Source organism: Bombina bombina, chromosome 3, assembly GCF_027579735.1.
Source record: "Bombina bombina isolate aBomBom1 chromosome 3, aBomBom1.pri, whole genome shotgun sequence".
NCBI lineage: Eukaryota > Metazoa > Chordata > Amphibia > Anura > Bombinatoridae > Bombina > Bombina bombina.
The window spans coordinates 524771751-524796525 of record NC_069501.1 but is presented as its reverse complement, the minus strand read 5'-3'; positions in this window follow the sequence as shown (position 1 = coordinate 524796525).

Here is a 24775-nt window from a genome sequence, read left to right as displayed (position 1 = left end):
TGTTTCAGGCATTTCCAATCTGGAAAGTTAATCTTTTAGTAATTCGCTTAACCCAAGCCTAAACTGGTTCTTTAGGCTTATTTCACTCCACTTTGAATCTGCTTCCCACATTTGGAACTCCGTTATAAATTCTTCAACCGGTCTTTTCCCTTTTTTAAGGTACCGAAGTTTTGTCTCAGCATTCAATTGCTTGTTTGTGTCCTCATAAAGGGACGCCATTGCTGCAAAGAACTGATCTAATGAGTCCAGCACAGTACTGTTAGATTCAAAAAGACGATTTGCCCAGGCCCTTGGTTCGCCTGCTAGAAAGGAAATGGTTGTGCATACTTTTAATTTTTCAGAATGGTAGGTCCTTTGTTTCAAAGTAAACATTAAAATACAGGCAGTTTTGAAATCTTTGAATTCTGATTTTTTTTCCAGAAAATATTAAAGGAGGGTTTAAAGGTGGTTCAGGTGGCTCTGCCGGTTTTCCACCCACTATATCTTTTATGACTGCTTTTAAGGCTATGTTCTCTGCCTGAAGTTCAGTTAGCCCCCTAGCTAAGTAGCCAATTTTTTGATTCAGAGTATCAAACTGGGCGTTTAACCTCTGCAGGATCCATGTTTGTTTTACAGGCTTGAATATTATGTAATAATGTAACACAGTTCCAATTCCACTTTCTAAAATATAGTTTGTAGCTGATTTTGTAACTAAGATTGGATCCTGTAACAACCTTAGTAAAGCACAAATGTCAGCAAGTTTATTAATTAGTTGATAATACTATTAAATGGTTAAACAGTATTTTGTGTGGAAGCAATATGAGAGTCAACAGGGCTAAAGGAATGCTCAGAACTGATTAAGATAAACAAGCTATTGACACTTATGGAACAGTTGTACATTTAGTGCAGTTCCCAGTAACTCAGATTTCCTACAATATCCGTTGATAGAAGTTAGATTTAAGATGCTGACAATTTACACACAGTCCAAGATAAATGATATTAAGGTTGTGCAAAAGCAGGTATTCAAAGTAGCAACTTTGAGGTAAATACTGTTATACTTGCGGATTCCACAGGCTCTGATGTTTGGAAATTTCTCAGGTAAGTGTGTAGCTGCAGACTGTGTTCCAGTAATGACACAGGTGAATTCAGCTCAGAGCTAATGAGGCTGACAGGCTGACAGGCAAAGCAGGAGAGGATGAGACTGCTTAGCACAGATAAAAAATCCAGTGTGAATACTAGGATAAGATACAGGTTAGTAATGTTAGCAACGTGGATTGAATAAATCTGAGAATAGTTTTGAAAACACTGAAGTTAGGCTTGGAGAGGAATTAAACCTAGAGACTAGCTACTAGATAAAACAATATATTCAAGCACAGGTTGTAGCTAAAACAGATGTTAAGTAGACTTTGGAATGTGAAAAGGGGGTGGTAACCTGCTTAAAGCTACAGTACCGTTACAATGTGTCACATATTTATGCTTATCTGGCGCTGTGGTCACTCCAAGTTCTGTACTAGATAATGATGATACCAAGTGTCTTAACCCCTTAATGACCGGACCATTTTTCAATTTTCTTACCCTTAATGACAATGGCTATTTTTACATTTCTGCGGTGTTTGTGTTTAGCTGTAATTTTCCTCTTACTCATTTACTGTACCCACACATATTATATACCGTTTTTCTCGCCATTAAATGGACTTTCTAAAGATACCATTATTTTCATCATATCTTATAATTTACTATAAAAAAAATATAAAATATGAGGAAAAAATTGAAAAAAACACACTTTTTCTAACTTTGACCCCCAAAATCTGTTACACATCTACAATCACCAAAAAACACCCATGCTAAATAGTTTCTAAATTTTGTCCTGAGTTTAGAAATACCCAATGTTTACATGTTCTTTACTTTTTTTGCAAGTTATAGGGCCATAAATACAAGTAGCACTTTGCTATTTCCAAACAACTTTTTTTCAAAATTAGCGCTAGTTACATTGGAACCCTGATATCTGTCAGGAATACCTGAATATCCCTTGACATGTATATATTTTTTTTTAGAAGACAACCCAAAGTATTGATCTAGGCCCATTTTGGTATATTTCATGCCACCATTTCACCGCCAAATGTCATCAAATAAAAAAATAAGTTCACTTTTTCACAAATTTTGTCACAAACTTTAGGTTTCCCACTGAAATTATTTACAAACAGCTTGTGCAATTAAGGCACAAATGGTTGTAAATGCTTCTTTGGGATCCCCTTTGTTCAGAAATAGCAGACTTATATGGCTTTGGCATTGCTTTTTGGTAATTAGAAGGCCACTAAATGCTGCTGCGCACCACACGTAAATTATGCCCAGCAGTGAAGGGGTTAATTAGGTAGGTTGTAGGGAGCTTGCAGGGTTAATTTTAGCTTTAGGGTAGAGATCAGCCTCCCACCTGACACATCCCACCCCCTGATCCCTCCCAAACAGTTCTCTTCCCTCCCCCACCCCACAATTGTCCCCGCCATCTTAAGTACTGGCAGAAAGTCTGCCAGTACTAAATAAAAGGAGTTTTTCTTTTTTTTAATAAAAAAAATTAAAATGTTTTAGCTGTGATGGACTCCTGCCTTAGCCCCAACCTCCATGATCCCCCCCCCCCAGCTCTCTAACCCTCTCCCCTACCTAATTGCCGCCATCTTGGGTACTGGCAGCTGTCTGCCAGTACCCAATTTGCCCCCAAAACAAGTGTTTTTTTTTGCAATTTATTGCCAGTTTACATTTTTCTGTAGTGTAGCAGCCCCCCACAATACCCCAACCCCCTCCCCCTCCCAGATCCTTATATATTTATTTATATTTTACTTTTATCCCCCCTTCCTTTCTCATTGGTGGCAGTGGGCATGTAATCGGGCGCGCACGCGCGCCCCCCGCGCGCCCCCCCCGCGCGCCCCCCGCGCGCCCCCGCACGCTCCCGGCACCCGGCGTGCACATAGCACTTACAGGAACCGGATGCCGGGTAGCGATGGGCCGCCCACCCGCCTCCCTGATGTGCTCCCACCCACCAACGAACCGGCACCATCGCTACCGGTGCAGAGAGGGCCACAGAGTGGCTCTCTCTGCATCGGAGTCTTCTAAATGGTATTGCAGGATGCCTCCATATGGAGGCATCACTGCAATACCCTGAGAGCTGCTGGAAGCGATTGCGATCGCTTCCAGCACTCTCTTAGACAAGTGACGTACCAGGTACGTCCATTGTCACTAACTGCAAGTTTTTGCAGGACGTACCTGGTACGTCACTTGTCATTAAGGGGTTAAGTGTCTTAATGCCTTTAATGCCACCATATGATACTGAACAATGTGACTCCTTGTTTGTTATAGATAGTTAACATAATTTTCAACTAGTACAACTTTAGTCAACATATATCTGATGTTTCTCCTACTCGTCCATTAATATTGTAACAGAGTCAGAGACATAATTAGAGATATGCTACCTTACCTTTGAAACCATGTCATTTTTTGACCTGTATTCGTACTGTCTCTGTCCCATCCTGCACTCTCGCATCTAAAACTATTGTGTACACTTATCTAATATGTTTACATCTATTGACCTCTTCACCCACATAACACTGATTATGGCTAGTTACCAGACTCCCTCCCACACTACCAATGACTTACACTTGTATTCTGTCAACGCAAAAGGTTTAAACATACCCATTAAAAGATCACTAGCCGAGGGTGGAGCCAACAACGATTGGGAACAGTCGCATCTCAACGGAGCTCCGTGAGAGACTTTAAGACTTCGCTGAATATGGCGAGCAATACGCTCGCTGTATTCATCATTGCACCAGCAGCTCACAAGAGCTGCTGGTGCAACGCCGCCCCCTGCAGACTCGCGGCCAATAGGCCACCAGCAGGGGGGTGTCAATCAACCCGATCGTACTCGATCGGGTTGTATTGTTTCAATGTCTGTACGCCTGCTCAGAGCAGGCAGACAGGTTATGGAGCAGCAGTCTTTGTTACCGCTGCTTCATAACTGCTGTTTCTGGCGATTCGCAAAAAACACGGGGGAAACAAGCTCCATACGGAGCTTGATACATATGCCCCTAAGTGTTTATTAGGTTTCTCACTAAAAAACTGCTTAAAGAAGCTACAAATAGTTGGGGTAAAGGCTCCCCTACAGAAGGACACACATAGAACTGCAGTGTTGTTACGGAACTGTTCTAACGGTGCAATTTAAACCACCGGTATTGGCCTGAAGGACAGATCGTGGCTAACAGCGGGTGAATATTACCGGAGCTATAGACTCACTCCCCATTTCAAAGGATTCTATTTGGGGAGGGCATCGACCAGCTCCGGGGCTTAGACCTATCTGGTGTGCGGATCGGAACAGACCCGACAATACATAACGCTCCATTGATCCGGATCGCTAGAAGTTGGGAAATCCTATTGGGGCTAGACACAGACAGGCTCTGATGCTGGGTGCACCTTGCGTGAGGTCCACAAACAGTCAGATTGGTAAAAGATATTTCTCTGGCAGCAATTTGTGATGGGGCAAATTGGGGTGAAAATCCGCCATTTTTTAAGGCCTAAGAGAAATCACGGCACCACTCAGTCTCCTATATCATGCAGGGTACCGAGATTGGGGAAAAAAATTAAAAAGAGAAAAAGGGTAAAAATGCACATAATTTAAGCCTACATATACCAGTATCACAGTCAACCCTATTTAATAGACAAGTTGTTGGCCGTGCATAAGGCCTACCCAGCCTGACATAGTAACTGAGAGCTACGCAACGCTGACTACACCTGGTATTCACCCATACCCATATATTAGGCTACTTGTCCTGAGACAGATAACGGACAATCGCTATAGCAGAGCTGCGAGAGAGTTTGGGGGCCCATTTTTCCAATATAAGTTTGGCAGAGATAAAAGCCATTTTAAGATAAGGGGCCTTCTCCCTGGAACTCTAAATAATTGTTATATCAATCGCTGTGCTAGCAAAAGTATAAGGCGCCTAATTTAGCAGACCATGATTTGCTAAGTAAGCTATGTAGGTAACCACAAAAATGTAAAGACACACAGTTCCTTTTACTTGGCCAATACAGGAAACATCAGTCACTTTTGCCTGGCCTGAAGAGGTGGCCTGATCAGCCGCGATTTGGGAACCAGCTCAAGAGCAATATTAAAGGGGCCACAGTCTTAAGACAAAGGAATTGTTTACCAGTTGTAGGAGGAATTTAAATTTTCTCCAGTTTTACAAGTGCCCTGCATGGTTTCCATGAAGGGTGGACATTAAGCTGAGGGGTGTGGGTTGTGGCAAACTGAAGATCATATCCTGGAAGCTGATGGGAGCAAGCGCTGCAACAAAATATATATATATAACGCTGAGAAAGCGCAGAGATCTTAAACCAGTAACAACGGCTCTCACAAAAGCCCAGATTAAATATCGGTGGAACTTTCCCTTCAAACTTGTTTTTACACACTTAAATGTATCCTATTCCTGCTCTACCCTAGCTGAAGGACTTTCAATCCTACAACGTCTCCAGGTTCCGTTTGATCTTCCCACCACTCCAATAACCACGAATTCCCAGAGGAATTCCTTTCAAAGAGAGTGTACACCAGTGGGAAATACCAACAAAAAGAAGAAGTCAAAGACTATCCCAAGAATCCCTTCGGAACCAGGATCACCAAGAGAAGATGGAATACCACCAACCTGATGAATTAATATGACATGATGAGTATTCTTTTCTAATTGCTTTATTTTCAAATCTAATGTTCTAATAGATGAAATGTGTCTACTTTTGTTTACGGGCACATGTTCACTGTGATAACTGGTGTCGCTAAAGTTGTTTATTTCAAATATGTCTAGTTGTCTTTCCAATCTTTCTCGGATTTAAAAAAGAAAAGCAAAAAATAAATAATGCTTTTTTAAAAAAAGAAAGAAAAAAAGAAAAAGAAAAATGCTTGACGAGATCAAGTTCCAGTTGGGAAAGACTGTCTACTTGAGCTTGTAAACACACGTTTATATTATAGGCTGTACTTTTGCCTCGCTCAGGGGCCATTGTTTCCTCCCCTATCTCCCTTACCTCCCTAGTCTCCCTGTAACACTACAGCTCATTTTTGTAATAGAAATGCCAAATATCACCTGTTTCCCCCTACTTTTCCCTACCCCCCCTTCCCTTGCCGACTTCCCTTTGGTTTACTGTTTGGAAAGTGTATACATTTTAAGGTTCTATTATGGTTCCAAAGAGGTTTGCCGCTCCACATACCCTTCTATTTTCCCCAGTTTGGGGTTACTAATACAGTTAAGAGAATTATATTGTTCATTATTATTTACATTTACTTCACTCAGGCATATTTACTACCTATGATGATATGGTTAGAAAGGTATCATTGTTTAATGTTTGTTGTTTTCAATTGGATAGAAGCTGTACTCAATGTCTCCGAATTACTGAAGATTGTGTTTTCTGATTGTTGCTATTTTATACCTTAATCTCTTCAGTACAAGGAAGGTCCCGGCTCTCGTTCACAGGGCCATATTTCGCTTCTTGCTACACTCCAGTTTCCCAACAAGAATCACAGTCAGTGGTGCCCGAACCTTTCCGCATATAAAATTAAAGTTAGATACCCACATGATAACCAATCTGTAGAACCTTTAAAATGTCTATTAAAGTAATTTCACATAATGTTAGAGGTCTTAATTCAGACATCCAAATGAAAAAGGCAATCACCACATATAAATCGCTACGAGCCCAAATAGTTATGCTGCAAGAAACTCACTTTACTAAAAGTTACACACCAAAATACTGGGACAAACTATACCCAATCCAATACCATGCTGTTAGCGAGAGGAAAAAATGCGGGGTCATGGTGCTCCTACACTCTTCACTAAATTTCAAAGAAGAGGAGATAGTTAGAGATAGAGAAGGGAGATTCTTGCTAATACGGGGATCAATCCAAAACACACCGATATTACTGGTCAATATTTATGCCCCTAATGAGCATCAAGCGCCCTTTTTAACAAAATTGAGTAAACTAATTACACAATGGAAGAGATATAAGACTATTATAGGGGGTGACTTTAATCTTTCATTAGACCATAAATTAGATAGGACAACGTTAGGGTCAACACTAACAAAACCCTCCTGCACCCAGCAGAACATCTTAAGGGACTTTTCCTTAGACCACAATTTGACTGACTGTTGGAGATCTCTAAACGGGAACGCTAGGAATTATACTTACTTTTCCCCAATGCACCTTACACAATCTAGGCTACATTACATTTTCATTAGTCAGATTTTGATGCCCCTTCTAACCACTGCTAAAATATTAAACTGCCCTTGGTCAGACCACTCTATAGTGGAGGTAACCATTTCTGGAGTTATAAATCCTCATAGAATTAAATCTTTGTCCCTTAATGCTAACCTACTACAAGATACCCTAATACTACAACAGCTCCATAAACAAATGTCAGAATTTATAGGTTTCAACACTGGCAGCATCTCTAATCCAATTCATGTCTGGGGAGCATTAAAAGCTTTTGCCAGAGGCATATTGATTGCAGAATCAGGTAAGCGCAACAAACTACATAAAGCCAAACTGACACATCTACAATCTGTAGCAAATTAGTTGTGTTCACAAATCACCCCGAACACTAGTACGAAGCATAGGAAGAAACTTAGAGACATAAACGATGAGATAGACAAACTACTCAACAAAGAGGCAGTTAGATCTATTAAACTTATAGACACTCATTACTACTTATATGGGAATAAGCCCGACAAAATGATAGCAAAAAAACTCAAAGAAATTACTAGAAACACCACAGTCCCACAACTTCAGCTACCTGATAATAGCACTACTAATGATCCCCTTATTATCGCAAATATATTTGCTGATTTCTATCAGAATCTATACAACCTTCCTTTTCAAAAGACAGGAACTGACAAATCTGAGGATTTAGATAACTTTTTAGGACCCAGCACACTTCCCACAGTATCAGCTGAGGAGCTCAAGAATTTGAATGCTCCCATATCTCAGGAAGAAATAAAATTTCCCATAAAGACCATGAAGAGCTCCAAAGCACCGGGCCCGGATGGATACTCAGTTATCTTTTATAAGTCCCTGCAGGATATCATAGTCCCTCAGCTCTCTTTATTGTTTAACTCGATAATGCAGGGTAAAGAAATTCCTAGGAAAATGCTCACAGCCAGAATAGCAGTTATACCAAAACCGGATAAAAATAAACAGCACTGTCAAAATTATAGGCCAATTTCGCTAATAAATCAAGATGTTAAGATTTTTACAAAAATTTTAGCAAATAGACTTAATCCCATTCTTAACACACTAATTCACCCAGACCAAATGGGTTTTATAAGAAATAGAGCCCGAATAGCACACGTAAGATTATAAATCTGATTAATGTGGCCACGGTCAAAAAAACGCCTTCTCTGTTCCTCTCTTTGGATGCAGAGAAGGCGTTTGATAGAATTAATTGGGACTATATGTTTGCTGTATTGAAAAAAACGGGTATTACTGGAGCTTTTCATGATGCTCTTACAATATTATATTCATCTCCCTCTGCTTTTATCAAACTCTCCGGATATCAATCCAAACCAGTTCAAATTAGGAATGGTACAAGACAGGGATGCCCCCTTTCTCCACTATTATTTGCGCTGTGTATTGAACCATTAGCAATTAAAATTAGAGACAACCCCGACATCTCTGGACTAGCGAATACAAGGTTTCGCTATTCGCAGATGACATTATACTATCATTAACCAGACCACTTCTCTCCCTCCCCCCACTATATTCAACAATTCACAAATATGGAATTTTGTCGGGTTATAAAATAAACGAGGATAAGAAACATAGATATTGACGGCATATAAGAGCCATAGGCCCAGCAAGTCTGCCCCACCTTACCTAACAGCATAAACTTATCTAGCTCGTAGGATAGCCCTATGCTTGTCCAATGCATTTTTAAAGTCCCCCACAGTGTTTGTTGCTACTACCTCTTGAGGAAGTTTATTCCATAAATCAATCACTCTTTCTGTAAAGAAGTGCTTCCTCAAATTACTCCTGAATCTACTACCCTTTAGCTTGAGCTCATGACCCCTTGTTCTTGAATTTTCCATTTTATGTAAAATACCCACAGCCTCAGTTTTACTAAACCCTTTAATGTACTTGAAAGTTGCTATCATATCACCTCTTTCCCTTCTCTCCTCTAAGCTATACATATTTAGGTCATTGAGCCTATCCTGGTAAGTTTTATTTTTTAGACCATGTACCATTTTGGTAGCCCTCCTTTGCACAGATTCAAGTTTGTTAATATCCTTCTGAAGATATGGCCTCCAGAACTGCACACAATACTCAAGATGAGGCCTAACTAATGATCTATAAAGTGGCATAAGAACCTTACTATTTCTGCTGCAAATACCTCTACCAATACAGCCAAGCATTCTGCTAGCCTTACTCGCTGCCTTACTACATTGTTTACTAAGTTTTAAATCATCTGAAATAATAATTCCCAAGTCCTGTTCCTCGTCTGTAACAGTCAGTAAAGTGTCATTGAGTCTGTAATTAACATTTGGATTTTTCTTCCCTAAATGCATTATTTTACACTTTGCTGTGTTAAACTTTAGATCCCAGTCGTTTGTCCAATCCTCCAATTGTTGTATATCACTTCTCATTTTGTCTACCCCCCCTGGAACATCCACTCTGTTGCAAATTTTTGTATCATCTGCAAAGAGACATACTTTCCCCTGTAGCCCTTTGCTGATATCGCAGATAAATATGTTAAACAAAACAGGCCCCAGAACTGACCCCTGAGGAACACCACTAGTAACAGCCCCCTCTGCTGAATGAACTCCATTTACTAAGACACTTTGTTTTCTGTCCTTAAGCCAGCATTCCACCCAGTTCACAATTTTTGAATCTAGACCAAGGAGATATAGTTTGTGAATAAGTTTATTGTGTGGGACGGTGTCAAATGCTTTGCTGAAATCTAGATATGCTACATCAACTGCTCCTCCCTTGTCTAATACTTTTGTTACATAATCAAAGAAGTCAATTAGATTAGTCTGACATGATCTCCCTGAAGTAAAACCATGCTGATTTTGGTCCTCTAAATTGTTTGTCTTTATGTAAGTCATAATTCTTTCCTTTAAGAGGCTTTCCATTAATTTCCCTACTACTGAAGTTAAACTAACTGGCCTGTAGTTGCCAGATTCTTCTCTACTGCCCTTTTTATGAAGAGGTATTACATTTGCTATTCTCCAATCATCTGGGACAGCTCCTGTTAATAGTGACTGATTAAACAGATCAGTTAATGGGACAGTTAGCACTGAACGAAGTTCTTTTAAAACCCTTGGATGAATATTATCAGGACCCACTGCCTTTGTAACATTTATTTTTGATAATGCTAACAAAACCTCATCCTCTGTAAAAAGATTACTGTTAAGCTTGTTTCTATTTTGCATAGCATCCCTTAATGTAGACATTGTATCTTCACAATCTTTAGTGAAAACAGAACAGAAGTAATCATTGAGACAGTCTGCAATCTGCTTATCTCCTTCTATTATTCTACCATCAACTGATTTCAATTTTACTATTCCTACCTTATTTTTTCTTCTTTCACTGATATATCTAAAGAATGTTTTGTCCCCATGTTTTACTGACTGTGCTATCTTCTCTTCTGCATCAGCTTTAACCTTCCTAATTAACTGCTTAGTCTTTTTTTGTTGGAGTCTCCATATTTTCATATCATCATCTGCTTGTGTGTGTCTGTAATTTTTATAAGCTATGTTTTTTGTCTTTACAGCATGTGCTACTTCTTTGGAAAACCAAATTGGTTTCCGCTTTCTTTTACTTTTACAGACATGTCTAATACAGTGTGCGGTTGCATCTAAAATGGCACCTTTCACAAATTCCCACTGTTCTTGAACCCTTGTAATAAGATTTTTCCCCTTTAAATAGTTTTTTAGGTATTCTCCCATTAATGAAAAATCTGCCGTCCTAAAGTCTAAAACTTTTGTTTTAGTCTGGGTGTACAGTTCCTGAACATGAATACTAAACCAAACAGATTGATGATCACTGGATCCTAAGTTCTCACCTACAGACACATCTGAAACTGTATCACTGTTTGTAAGTATTAGATCTAATATAGCTTCCTTACGAGTTGGTTCCTTGACTAATTGTTCAAGTGATTCCCCTAGCAGAGATTCAAGAATATACCTGCTTCTAGCCGATCTAGCAGAAGGAATCTTCCAGTCTATATCTGGCAAATTAAAGTCCCCCAGTACTATAACCTTACCCTTCATGGTCATTTTGGTTATTTCATCTAATAACAGATTGTCCAGTTTTTCATCCTGCAATGGAGGCCTATATACAACCCCTATTCTAAAAACATTTTTATCTCCAATTTCCAAAGTCACCCAAATACTTTCCACCTCATCATTTGTTCCTACAATTTCAGTAACCTTTATATTTTCATTTACATACAAAGCAACTCCTCCATCTTTCTTTCCTACTCTGTTCTTTTTAAATAACCTATATCCAGGTATGACTATGTCCCAGTCATGCAAATCATTGTACCATGTTTCTGTTATAGCTACTAAATCCAAGTTGTCCCTAGTCATTATTGAAATGAGTTCAGGTAATTTATTTCCTAAGCTGCGAGCATTTGTGCTCATGGGGAAGCACTCAGCATTAACCTTCCCCAGCATACTAAAAAGCTTCTAGAACTTAACTTTTCATTTAAATAAACTCAAAAAAAGCTTAAACACCCGGGTATTTATCTTCCAACTAATATTTACTCTCTATACCAAACAAATTACCTTCCTATGTTTACACATATCAGAAACTTAATCATGAAATGGCTAAAACTTAAGATATCTTTTTATGGCAGGGTCGTTTGAACTAAAATGACTCTGCTACCAAAGTTACTTTATATGATGAGATTTGTTTGGCAGGGGAAGAGAGCTAGAATTAATAAAAAGATAATGTGTACTCATGGGAGAGACGGAGGGGTGGGCCTTCCACATCTGGTCTCTTATTACTATTCGGCACGGATGTCCCAGACATTGCACTGGTTCAACAAGACACACCAACCTTTATGGGTACAAATCGAATCTGCAGTAGCTAATACAGACCAGATTTACAAATTATTATGGACTCCAGAAAGATTTAGACAGCCTATAATATATAAGCATGTAGCGATTTCACACACAATTTTTCTATGGAATAAGTTAGTTGCTAAGTTTCCCTTAATTCAACGAATTTCTAAACTAACACCTTTAGTACTACAACAGACCTCAATAGACTCACTTGTAAAACAGAAATGGGCCAACAAATGGCTCTACAGAATTGCTGATGTGTTGGTGAATGACAGTTTCCTTTGATATAAGCAATACAGTGCCATTGATCCCAAGGATAGAAACATTTGGTTTCATTATTTACAACTGAAATCTAGGGTACAGAAAGCGACGGGTCTTTCCAAGATACCGGCAACTACAACATTCGAAGCTCTATGTTTAGCCAACGACCTGACACATGGTACAATTTCTATATTATACCCCATTTTTAATAATAACTTGAGAGAGGTTAAATCATAAACTATTAGGAAATGGGAACAGGACTTAGATAAGACCTGGCCTTTAAAGACATGGAATGCGAACTTAGCCAAGGGCCTCTCTTTCTCCCAAAACGCTGTACTTTAGGAAAATTTTCTTAAGGTGGCCTTCAGATGGTACCTCCACCCAACAAGGTTTGGGAATGGGGAGGGACTATCCCCTAAAATACGTTATAGAGGATGTGATGAAAGAGGATCATATATATGCACATGTTGTAGCATTGCGACAAAGTCAAGGAGATTTGGGAGAAAACCTCTGATCTCTTAAGCTCCATTTTTCAGAAACAAATTATACTAACTCCTGAACAAGCTTTGTTGCACTTCTCCCCATCACAAATCCCAAAAAGACACAAAATTAGTTATGACTTTCTGTACAGTTGTTAGGATTAGCATAGCACAATTTTGGAAATCTAGGCCCCCTAGTTTTGCATTTATTGAAAAAAAGATAACACATCATTATTTGAAATGGCAAGCATATCAGCAGAAATTTTAAACACTAGAGAAACTTTCATTACACAATGGGAACCATTTATCATGCATTATGAAGCAAGAGCAAGAAGGGTTGCCGAAAATAAATTACAATGACATACTGAAAGCCCAGGAAAGTGGTGGAGAGCCAGGGCCTATTATTTGTTTATTTATTTATTTATATATTACTTGCTTATTACTTGCTTGTAAACTACCTATCATTACACAAAACTGCTATGTGAGGTATTCGGTTCTGGTCCAAAATTTCATAAGAAGGAGATGAGAGGTCCAAAGATTTTAATGTAAGGTTATTTTTTTTGCAGAGCAAACAATGTTTAATGAGAACATAATCAGAGAGGAAATAACAATATTGCTGTATTGAATGCATATGCCCGAGTTTGTTGTTATTATTTTTGTAAAATCGTAAATAAAAATTATTTCAAAATAAAAGATCACTAGCCACATAGACATAAAGCTGACATGGTGTTTCTCCAAGAGACACATTTCAGAAAGGGAAAAAAACCTTCTACTTTTGCTTGCTTATTTGGCACTTGTTATTGGGCTTCTCATAACAAACACAAAAAAAATAAAAAAGGTATTCCCTTTACAGAATTACAAACCATTAAAGACAAAGAAGGTAGTTAAATATTATCCTAATATGCTTACTATATAATAGGCCTGTAACCCTTATATCCATATATGCCCCTAATACTACCCAACACTCCTTCATGAAAAGAATCTCTAATTACGTACTAGACCAACAAAAAGGAGTACTTATTATGTGAGGGGATCTCAATGTAGCATTAAACCCACTTTGTCACGTCACCCCTAGACCCCTTTATCCCAAATTACCAAAATGAACTCCCACCTTAAATGTATTGTTGCACAAGACGTTTGGAGATCACTTCATCCCCAACTCAGGGATTATTAATTTTACTCATATCCCCATGAGATATATACTAGAATCAATTATATATTCTCAGATATAGGCGGCCTATCGCTTTTTAGTTTTGCAAGAATCCTGCCAATAAGGTGGTCAGACCACGCTTCACGTTATTTGCAAACATTTTCAAGCATATTATAAATATTCCAATGATTTTTTATAGCTATCCTTTGTTGAACATTTTGTTTTATAATTATTCTTTGTTGAACATGTTGTTTTATGCAGACACAAGTAAAACATTTCTATTTTTAATTTTTAATTTGTAAATACACTTTGCACAAATTTTGCAAATAATTGCAAACATTTTCACGCAATATTTTTCAAACTATTTTTGATATTATAGATAGCCTTTGTTGAAAATTTTGTTTCAAGCAAGCACAAGTAACACTCTTTTTTTTTTTTTATTTATTTTTTTTATTTTAATTTTTCAACTTGTAAATAAACTTTGCACATATTTTACAAATATTTTCAATCCATGATCATTTGATACATATTAAATATATGAAACTATAATCAACCCTAAAGTTTTTCTTAGCGCACATATACACTACTTTCTATCTAAAATATATTTTTTCTGTTGTGAGAACAGGGAAGTATTTGCAGCCAGGGTTTGAACTAGCGCTACACTAAAAACTCCTATCCTCTCTATCCAAAATTGACAACCACTATTGTACAATATATGGTGGAGCTGCATCCCCTTGCATTTGTACCATTTCAATTTACCTTTAATAAAGTTGTTATAAAAAAAAAGGGGGGGGAAGGGAGAGAGGGAGGCGGTTGGTTAAGGGTAGATAGGAACCAAGGGTGAGTCTTGGGCTGCTTTTACATGGTTGCTGATATTGAATTATTTGTGGCTGTAAAGTGTTTATTTTTCATGTTTAACCCGTAACATCCCTACACAGTTTGCGTCCTGATTTTCTAGCTTTGAGCTTACAGAATATTAGCATTGGTTAACTATTGCACCATGCTATCGAATTATTGTTTTACCACTGCCAAACTGTGCCCACAATTTATGTCTCATAAAACCAGATGTTAAGGTACAAAGATTAGGCAAATTGGTGTAAACTAATTATAGAAAACAATGACAAACATTAAGGTTTTTGTACTGATTCCTTTATATTGTGTCTAGGAAAAATAATCATTTACATTAAATTTACCATTTCTAATATGAAACCATCCTCATAAACATTCTGAATGTCATTAGTATATGGGCATGATGGGTATACTTGGCATGTTTGCTCAATGATTATATATTTATTTAACTGTTAATATTTCAAAAGTGTTTCTTTAAGGTTTTTTAATTATTGATTGAGAAAACACAGTTTACTAATTTGGCGAGATTTTATCTAAAATCAAAAAAGTACCATATGATTAAAAGACAACTAAATAAAGTAGAATTGCATAATTAACAAATGCATTGCAATAACACTCAGAATTTCAAATAGGCAAATTGTTTTAACACATTTATTTTTTTTCCTGGCCCCCTGTATCATGTGACAGCCATCATCCAATCACAGACTAGTATATGCATTTTCTGTGGACTTTTGCACATGCTCAGTGAGAGCTGTTGCCTCAGAAAGTGTGCATATAAAATAATGTGCAAAATTTGATAATAGAAGTAAATTGGAAAGTTTATTTAAACAGCATGCTCTCTCAATAATGAAAGTTTAATTTTGACTTAGTGTCCCTTTAATGATCTTCTATAAGAAGTGGCTGCAACTGATCGACTCTTTTAACAAAATTGTAAGAGTTCTGCTAATTTAGGAGGTGTAAAATATAGACAAAAGCCAAACCCCACTGTTTATAACAAGGCTTGTCTTTGCCAAGTTACACTCATAATAACACTATCTTATAAAAAATATTATTATTTTAAGCAGATGGAAAAATGATCATTCAGATGTAAATCATTATTATGCAAAACACAATTTTGGGACATTTAGGTTTTTATTTTGAAACCATTGCAAAATATCTCAGTCCCCAACAAACAAGACAGAATAGCAAACAATTAAACCTCAATCATGACAACGTGATTTTATGAAGCAATATTTTTTACCATTTAACTGATTATTGACAACAATGTAAATACAGCCTTGAAAGGGAATGAGATCAGAATTCTGACTAAACTATGTATATAGATGAATGTATGCCAATTCTCCAATTTTTTTGTTTCATTCCTACTGTTCACCACTAAAAAAGCTGCACTAAAGGAGGTATATAAGTTTGGCTAGTCAGCTGCTTAGTTTGTAATATTGTACAGGGTGTTTGATCAGTCATGTGTCCATGTCCCATGTCTAATCCTGCCATAGTATTAATCAGTACTAATGACTGATATTTAGGGGCAGCTGGTCAGGCAGCAAATGTTGTTTTTAGTCCTAAAGGCTTCTCCAATCAAGACTTAACCTGTCATAGGGAGGTGGGAAACTAGGGGACGCTCAGTCATTTTTAATAATTTTGACTAAAAAGGGTCAGATGCAAATCAAAAATCAGAAGATCCATAGAGCTCAAGGTAGGCTGCAAAACGTCAGTAAATTAAAGTGTAGATCATAATGCTTTAGAAATCTTATCAATAGATTTAACTACAAAAATCCTCATGGACTTTATTAGTGAATTTGTAGAAAAATAAAAAGATAACCTTTTTATAAAGGGTTGTAATTGGCATTGAAAGATATGTTCTTTAAATTATTATAATTTTATCATTTAAGATTTTTGTTAAAAAATAGTTATACATTTTTTAGTAACAAATCTGAAACCAGCATTCAGCAGAACCAAACGCCCACATGAATAAAATTTGTTAAAACCAAAGGTTTTGAAAAATATGAAAAAAAATCTTTAGTACAAAACAGATTTTTTTTTTTTTTGTCTTTGCACATGTAGTTTATTCGTTCATGCAGTTAAAATTTTTACACTAATGGTGGGGAAGGCTTTTCTGTAGACAAGAATGTCTTCAAATTTACATTTTTCAATAACAATCCAGTAATGTCCTTGTGGGATGACTGATGCATGTGTCAGCCTATAAGTATGTAAGTTTTATTCTGCAGCATCATTCTACTACTTCTGGGTGCCACTAAAAATGCTTAACTGATATTGAACTGTAAATTTTCATAACCCCATCACAATTAAACCCCCACTGCTAAAAAATTCTAACCACTACTAACCCTTAAACCATCATAACCACATCACAATGAACTGCTTTATCCATAACAGCTTTTAACTCATGCATTCCAATAATCTTTATCTCATTGCTAAAACCTCCTGACCATTATTAAACCTTAAACCACCAATACTAAAAGCCCCTATGCATCATAACCAATATTGCAATAAAATATTAAAATAAAATAAAAAAACATAGTAACCACCACAATACTATTATTTTTCCCACTGCTAAAACACTCTAATCACAAATCACCCACCGCAATTTAAAAAAATCAATAGGGTTAACTGGCATTTCTATTGTTTGTTTTAACCAACAAATAGGATGTGTCAATTTTCAATTAACAAGTTGCATAAATGATCACTTCTATTGGTTTGATTGAAAGGAAAAAAAGAAAACATACTAGAAATATAATATTGCATGCAAAGGTGAAGTATTAGTGGCTAGAAGGTTATAAATGGAAGATTTTTTTGTATTGGGGTCTGAACATTTAAGGGTTTTTTAGAATTTTTTGACAGACTGTCAATTTATCATTTAATAACAGAGAGGGGTTAATAGTGGTTAGGCATTGGCAGTGATGGATATCATTCTGATGGGTTTATGGATATGTAAAGTTAAAAGCAGTTAAGAATTATTAGTGGTGGGTGTTAATTGTAATGGAGAGTTTAGCAGTTAGGAGTTACTAACAAATATGAGGTTTTAGTGGGGGATTAATTATGATGGATGTTATGGTTGTTTGGTGGTTAAGTACTGTGGGGGATACTCGACCCTTAAAGAGAATTTATGGTTTTTCAAAAAAACTAAAATTGCCAGGGACAAGGAGGATTATGAGAAAGGCAATGTATATAGGTGGATTCAAACAGGAGGTAGGAAGAGACAGAGGGCCAATAATAGTTATAGGCAAGAAAAGAAAAAAGTTAGGTTTAATGAAACTGATACTGAGTATGATTATGATTCCTCAGATTTTGATGGTAGCCCTGAGGAAACTAATCCTACTTCTACTTTTGTGTTACAATCAACAGCGGTTAGGGAGGATGTTGCCACACACAATTCCCAGGTTCCAAAAAAACAGAAAGGTACACTACAGGCAAAAGAAAAGGGAAAAAAAAAACGTAGGACAAGACGAGGGGGGAAGCACAGGGGGAGGCAGAGACCATTATGCAGAACAGCAGGAGAAAACACACCGCTACCCCAGGAGACAGCGGATATTTCAGAACAAAAAATAAATTTAACATCTAATAATTTAATACATTTGTCATCTTTAAAACTTACTCCTCACCAAATTAAGGTATTATCATTAGGATTAAACTTTTCACCTAGCTCATATTTGTTTCAGACTTTGTTTCAGACTATTGTAGATATAAATAAATTTGTGCGAACGCTAACTCTTAAGAAATATTTTTTAGAACTATCTGGTAAGGGTAATGGATTGAATTATACTGAAAATAGACAACACATTTGTGATACCATATAGGACACTAATGTACTCTCTTTTGTTGACATATGTGCTGAACTGGACTTGAACCATCTGCAAAGAGAAGCAGGTAGTGATGTTCAGAATTTACAAAGTACTGATATTTCCTTGAAAAAATTCAAAAGCAAATCTAGCTTTTATCCCACAAAGATAAGAAACAACAGCATAGAGGTTTTTCACACAACAATAGAGAAGGAACTGATTGAACTACACAAGAAAAATGTGGATGGTCATGATTTGTTCAGATTTGATAATATAACCAAACAAGAGAGAGTGGCTATAAAACAGCTGAAAAATAATCAATCAATTGTCATACGCAACTCCGATAAAGGAGGAAATGTGGTCATCCTTGATAGGACTGACCACATAAAAGAGGCATATAGACAATTACATGATGAGGACATTTATGAAAAATTACTCACGAATCCCACTTTCAAATATAGAAGAATACTCCATGATCTCCTGGATTGGGCAGTAATGGTTGGTACAATAACTCAAATTAATTTTGATTATTTGCTAGTCGAGCATCCAATTGTGCCAATTTTTCCTTACCTCCCCAAAATCCATAAGAGCATGACCCTCCCCCCCTGGACGCCCCATAGTGGCAGGTATAGGCTCCCTAAATGAACCACTAAGTGCCATGATTGATACTCTCCTTCAACCTATTGTGTTGGGTTTGAAGAGCTATATTAGAGACACCACATATTTCATTAGACAAATTGAACAGGTAAACTGGTCAAATGACTGTTGCATTGTTACTATTGATGTGGTGTCCTTATATACCTCAACCCCCCATGACAAAGGCATTACGGCAATACAATCATGTCTGGAATTGTACACTGATTATGATGCTAATCTCAAGGAATTTATTTTGAAGTCCATAGATTTCTTGCAAACACACAATTTTTTTCTTTTTGAAGGTGATTACTATCGCCAAAGACAGGGGACAGCCATGGGGGCTAAATTTGCCCCAACATACGCCAACCTATTTTTGGGTTGGTGGGAGCTGTCCCGTGTCTTTGGTGATGGTAATTCCTTCAGGGAATGTATTATACATTACAGTTGCTATATCGATGTATTTATATTGAGAGGGGAAGATTCAATTAACAAAAATGTTTTTGATTATCTTTCCAGCAATCAGCAAAACTTGCGCTTTACCATGAATATGAGCCGAGAGGAGATGCCTTTCCTTGATGTTTTATTGAAACCTGACAAAAGTAAGCAAAAGATAGAAGTGGAGTTATATAGGAAAGAAAATGCAGGTAATACTCTCCTAATGGCCAAGTCTGGCCATCCGAAACATGTAATAAAGGCCATTCCTAAAGGCCAATACATGAGGAAAAAACTAAACTGCAGTACAAAATAGGCATATGAGGTACACTCAGAGATAACTACAGAATGTTTTCTGGAAAGAGGGTATAAGATACAAGATTTAAACGAGGCAAAGGGAAAGGTGGACCAAATGGTAAGACAGGACATGTTTAAAACAAGTACTAGAAGTAAGGAGGATTACCATCAAAAACCAGTATTTATCACATCCTACAGCAAGGAACATAGTGCAATCTGTGACATTATTAGAAAATCTCTCCCCATTCAATTTCTCAGGGTAGATGAAACATTGGACAAAATATTTGAGAGAGGTTGTAAATGTGTTACACGTAGATCTAGAACTCTGTCTAATATCCTGTCTCCATCTATGTTACCAACAACAAACACAGAAAATTGGTTAACCCCCAAAAAAGTTTTTTTTCCGTTGTGGTAGCAGAAAGTGTACATCATGTACACATGCTATTTTTGGAGATACCTTTAAATCCACGGATGATGAAAGGTCATACCAATATATCAATTGTAACACTTCACATGTTATATACTTGCTTACATGCAAATTGTGCAACATAAAGTATATAGGTCAGACGACCAGACCCCTCAAAAATAGATTCCTCGAACATCTCAGATCTATAGGTGATGAAAAATCTGACACTGCAGTTGCCCTACATTTTAGGAATGAGCATAATGGTAATAGCAAATTGCTGTGCTTTCAGGGTATACAACATGTTAAAAGATACACAAGAGGAGTAAATAGACTAAAACTTTTAAGCCAAAAAGAAGTGTATTGGATTTTTCAACTGAATACAAGGGTCCCTAGAGGCTTGAACTCAGATTGGGATATTAAACTTTATGTTGATTAATCCAACACACTCATATGGGTAGTTATGTTTTATGCACCTATCTTTTGGTAGTAGGTTTCAAGTTAGTAATCATAGTCTCTATTTAATGATGTTGGATCACCAATATGACAACAGGTTAATTTGGATATTATATAAATGTATGCACACAAATCAAGAATGTGTTATATTAGAAAGAGGGAGAATTATAAATATTGTGAAATTGTGAAACTCTAATATATGAACATTATAAACAATTGTTTAAATAACTCCCCTCTGATATATTAATTCAGTACTCAGGTGATATCTGATAGTGATCATATATGTAAGCCACTATATATAACTTTAGTAATATGTCACAATGTTTGAGGGTTATACCTGATTTTGCATTTAAAAATTGTGCATGTTTATTTCGATTGTAAATTTTTATTATAAGTTCAAATTATGTTATATATATGTAAATGACTGTTCCAATTCTCTCCAATTACCTGTGACACCTGTAAAAGGGGTGTGCCTGACCTTTAAAGTCATCAATCCCCGGCCTAACCTTCTAACATTTATTAAATAACTTAATTGCTATAAATAAGAGTTACACACAACTTTAGTATAAAAATTGGCCGCAGCCATTTTATTAATAACATAAGTTAAATATTGTATAATAAAATATTTCCAAACATTTAACAGAACATACCTGATGTTCATAAATAACATTCCATATCAAACAAACTGTCAATTCCCCACAGCGGTGCTAGTTTCCAAACCCACAAAAACAAGATTGCCGTTATTCAAAAACTGGACTCAACTATATCCCCGTTGAGTCCGTCCAAGGACACCTACACTTTAATAGGGAACCCCTTGCCCCTATAAAACCAGTTGCCCGCTCACCCCATGGAGAGGCAACTACTTAAAATCCTCCAAATCACTTGGCCATATTGCTTAACATATTTGTCTGGGAACTAGCACCCCCGCCTTGCTGCGACGAACACAAAACAAGGAAGGGACACCAAAGATTAGGGAGGGAGGGAGCACTTTCCACATACGTTTGATAAATAATCTGATGACAGATTCTCCCGCTCTTTCCTTAAAAGCGTAACAGCGCGTGCTAAGCCCGCCCCCTTACAGGCTCCCAACCAATCACACACTAGGCCTAATTCCTCCAACGGTCAAGTCCCCTTCCCGTTACTTCGAACTCCCAGGGTCTCCCTGACCTTTAAAGTCTTCAATCCCTGGCCTAACCTTCTAACATTTATTAAATAACTTAATTGCTATAAATAAGAGTTACACACAACTTTGGTATAAAAATTGACCGCAGCCATTTTATTAATAACATAAGTTAAATATTGTATAATAAAATATTTCCAAACATTTAACAGAACATACCTGATGTTCATAAATAACATTCCAAATCAAACAAACTGTCAATTCCCCACAGCGGTGCTAGTTCCCAAACCCACAAAAACAAGATGTCCGTTATTCAAAAACTGGACTCAACTATATCCCCGTTGAGTCCATCCAAGGACACCTGCACTTTAATAGGGAACCCCTTGCCCCTATAAAATCAGTTGCCCGCTCACCCCATGGAGAGGCAACTACTTAAAATCCTCCAAATCACTTGGCCATATTGCTTAACATATTTGTCTGGGAACTAGCACCCCCGCCACCGACTGGACTGACCAAACAGCCCAGTCCCGCCAAACCCAAAATTTTGCCCAACGCTTCTTTTATATCAAAAAGAAATAGCTGCAGCTCAAATTGATTAAAGTGTACACCATCTTTTAGTGTACACCATCAATTCCTCAGCCCCTTCCACTTCAAAATCTGGGTGGAAAACAACACCCCCCCAACCTTCTTACGAAAGAGATAGCTATTTTGTTAACTTTCTTGCGGCTCTTTTCCAACCTATCATAATCCCATGCTGATCTCCAAACCAGTCAAGGAGTAATCTGTGACCAGACTATTTTTATTCCGGGATAAAGCTCTTTTATATTGCCCAAATCCCTTTTAATTCTTCTTACTAATTCTTTTTGAGGAATCATACCCAAATCATTCCCCCCAAATGCAATATCAAAACATCCGGGTGATGGAAAACCTTGCTATAATCGAGAAACACTGGAAACAGAAGTTCCCAGCACATACCCCTAATCCCAAACCATTTGACCTCCCATTGACCAACTGGACACCCGAGCTGAAGGCCGCCCATTTTTTTACTGGCCTCAGCATTGGCCCAATATATAAATGAATGCTCCATCACCCATACAATCCTCACACCTGAAATAAAAGCAATAAAAGAGAACATTCAGGATGATTTCAGCTCAAGCATTCCCAAACATTCACCCCAATCTAAAAATTTTTTTTTTTTAAACCCTCAAATCAGGTCTAACATAAGATTTATAACGACTTGAACCCCATCTACCAATCTTTTTGACTATATCCTCTCTGAGACCTAGCATAGCAGCTTCAGTAGCAGCTCCTATACGGAATGAGTGGGACCCGAACTCTAATGGATTAAAACCCAATAAAACAATTGAACTCTTCAGAATGGCTCTAAATTGATACTGTGACAAAAAGGAACCATCTGAGTGAACCAACAAAGGGCCATCCTGCAAAGGCCGTATGGATCCATAATGCATCATTACCTGACAAGGACATATCTCTGCACCGCTAGGGAACAGCGCTATATTCTTGCCTTTTCCATAAATATCTGTTTTACTACTTCTCAGTAAGATTTCAACCCTGCTCTCATTCCATATTACATCTTCTTTTTGTAAACCTCCAGAAAATTTCCTGCTAGGGCTTACCAATTCAGAAAGCCTAAAAGCCCCAAAAAAGCGCACAAACATCAGCCAATACTACCCAAATTTTTTCAAGCAAAGTAAATGTAATAGGCCTTCTCTTGTCTCTACCCTTCGCCTTTTTCTTCAAACCTTTAAAGACCTGACGTACCCAAAAAACCATTGTAATGTCAGGCAGGCCTAATAAACGGAATCTAAAAGCTAGGGCCGCCAATCTTTTCTCCATATTAGATGCTGACAAACCCAAGGTTCCCCAATGCCACATCCATTCCAATAAGCAACCAGTGACATCATCAGACCCTTCTTTGATTTCAGCCTGACCTAACCACATTTCCCATTCCCTCCAGACTGATACATAAGACACCCAAGTACCTGGAGCCAAAGATTTCTTAATTAATTCAGCCAATCCTCCATCCCAAGCTTCCAAAGTTGGGCCAGAAACTTTGCTCCAGCTACATCCGCCTGAGGAGCCAGCTCCCGAAAGCGACACCACTGTGAACGAGATAAAGAATCTGCTATCAAATTAAGCTTACCAGGGATATGCTTTGCCCTGACAAAAACATTCATACTTAAACATTTCAAGACCAGTACTCTCAATAAACGCAAAACTGGCAATGATGACGCAGATAATGAATTGATAGCAGAAACAACACCCATATTATCCATGTGGAACAATATGGATTTATTCACCAAATCAACTTCCCACACAAACAATGCCACCAGAATCGGAAATAATTCAAGGAAGACTAGGTTCCGAGTTAAACCCAACCCCACCCATTCTTGAGGCCACACCTCTGCACACCAATGACCCTAAAAATAAGCCCCGAAACCAACACCACCAGCTGCATCTGTTATCAAATCCAAATCAACATTAGAGATCCTAGCTTCCATAAAGATTGCAACTCCATTAAAATTTTTAAGGAACTCCAACCAAACTTTCAAATCATCCTTGTGGCCTTTTTTAATCCTTACAAAATGATGAGGCTTACTAACACCAGACGTAGCCAATGACATTCTTCTAGAAAAAACTCTACCAATGGGAATGATTCTGCAAGCAAAATTCAATTTTCCCAGCAGAGATTGCATTTCCCTCAGAGTCACCTTACGGACCCCCAAAAAATGCTGAATCATTTTTGACAAATCCACAATCTTTTCCAAAGGTGACCTACATTCCATTTTTTCGGAATTAATTGTAATACCC